Source organism: Tupaia chinensis, unplaced genomic scaffold (genome assembly GCF_000334495.1).
Source record: "Tupaia chinensis unplaced genomic scaffold, TupChi_1.0 Scaffold000278_1, whole genome shotgun sequence".
In the NCBI taxonomy this organism is placed as follows: domain Eukaryota; kingdom Metazoa; phylum Chordata; class Mammalia; order Scandentia; family Tupaiidae; genus Tupaia; species Tupaia belangeri.
Window position 1 is genome coordinate 1301993 of NW_006159761.1, and position 1711 is coordinate 1303703.

Consider the following 1711-nt stretch of genomic DNA (forward strand, 5'->3'; position numbering starts at 1 on the left):
GAGAAATCACCCCTCCAGGGGGGATGGCCATGCCGCAGTCCCTTCTCCTCCACTCTCCTCTAGGGATCTTGGGCACGCATGCACACGCGCCCAGTGTAAGTTTAAGCCACCAGGTCCGGGACTCAAACCATAGTTGACTACATGGGAGTTCAGCGACAGAGCCATTATGCTAACAGCTGGTCCCAGTCAAGATATTTTTGAAGGAACTGCAGCAGTAGAGGAAAATGGAAGTATAGAAAGCACGGTTTTTCTTTATATAGCCATGTTTGAAATCACAAACATGGAGTCAGCAGATGGCGGAGCAGTTGCATTGCTGGATTCCCACATGGCCAACTGTAGTTCAAGTCCTACATCTGGTGACTTGAAAATCGTGCTGGGTGCCTGTGCATGCATGCCCAAGATTCCAGGAGGAGAAGGAAGGAGAAGGGACTGTGGCGTGGCCATCCCCCTGGGGGGTGACCTCTCACTTTCCCTCTTACTGTGCTGTGTCTCTGGCGAGCATATGCATCCTAAGGCAAAAACCTCTTACAAAAAAGTCACAAACATGTATTAAGCTTTCAGGAATGAGGAGCCTGCCGCTCTAGGAGACAGGCGTGAGTGTGCGGTGACAGCAGGGAGAGCATTCTCCTGAGGATTCCGTTCCCCCAGGACAGATATGATGCCAGTCAATGTGCTCCAGGGTGTGTGACAGTCCCCTGCTGGCTGCTAGGTGGCACCGACACCATGACCTTGCCTGTGAAGTGATGTCAGAATGGTGCAAAAACTTCACAAACTTTTGATGAGAAATTACTCATTTTTTTTTTTTTTTTTTTAAAAGAAAAAGACTGTTATTTTCAATCTGTTTCCTCATTTTCAGAGATCTGTCCTTCTGGTCATTTCCTTGAACCTCCACAGGATCCTGATTGTGAACATCAAGCTCCCTACAGAAAGACTTCACCTGCCGTGCATTCGCTGTGGTTTTTTGTAAAGGACACGCAGCTGCCTTTACAGTGGCTCTGGACCAGAACAGAATTGTACCAGGATCCGGGACTCCCTGCCTCCCGCCCCTTCCTGCCCCACCTCTCCTCCTCCTCTGGCACAAGCCACAGAAGCCAGGAGCGATTGTGTCCTTGGTGGCCTGTGGGCTTTGACTCTCCTGTCACTTGAGATACCGGCTGGCCTGAGAGCCCGGAGTCTCTGACTCACCAGATGGCCACCTGTGCAATAAAAATAAAAATGCCTCCTCGTTTCTGGGTTGTAAAAGGCATTTTCTGCTTTCCTGGAAAGAGGCAGCCTCTCTACCTTAAGGGAATCCCTGTAGGATCTGCTGGGACCTCGATGGTGGCCGTCTGTGAGGCCTCTGAGACCTCAGCTGCTGAGGCTTCCAGAGAGGCCCCTGGGTGGCCCCAGAGGCTGCAGAGACCAAGAATCAAGACCAGAGGCCACAGGCTGCGGTAGCACCTCCCTCCACCGTCCCGGTCCCTCCAAGGACCAAGGACCCGTACGTGTGTGATTAAGGATCCCCCGTGTGCCGTGCTCCTCTGTGGCTGTGTTCTGTGCGGGCTGTGCACGTCCCTGTGTTTACTGTCCCTGTGATGTGTGTTCGCAGTCGTCCCAGCTGCAGCTCAGCCCTCTCAGTCAGCAAGTGCACGTCATGCTCCCCGCCCTAGGAGAAAACCCAGACGGAGCAAAGCTTTGCATCACCCCAGTGTCCTACAGGGAAGAGCAGATA

General features: G+C 52.7%; 1 protein-coding gene across 2 annotated transcripts in view; it reads left to right on the forward strand.

The window, feature by feature from the left end:
* Positions 1 to 968, forward strand: part of SELP (selectin P) — a 51481-nt gene extending 50513 nt beyond the window's left edge. Inside the window, exon 16 of one of the 2 annotated variants that reach the window (XM_027772489.1) lies at positions 895 to 968. The gene's annotated coding sequence lies outside the window, so the exon portion shown is untranslated. Of the gene's footprint in view, positions 1 to 856 lie in introns of both variants that reach the window. The other variant, XM_006150112.2, reaches the window with a different exon arrangement.
* Positions 969 to 1711: the final 743 nt, after the last annotated feature.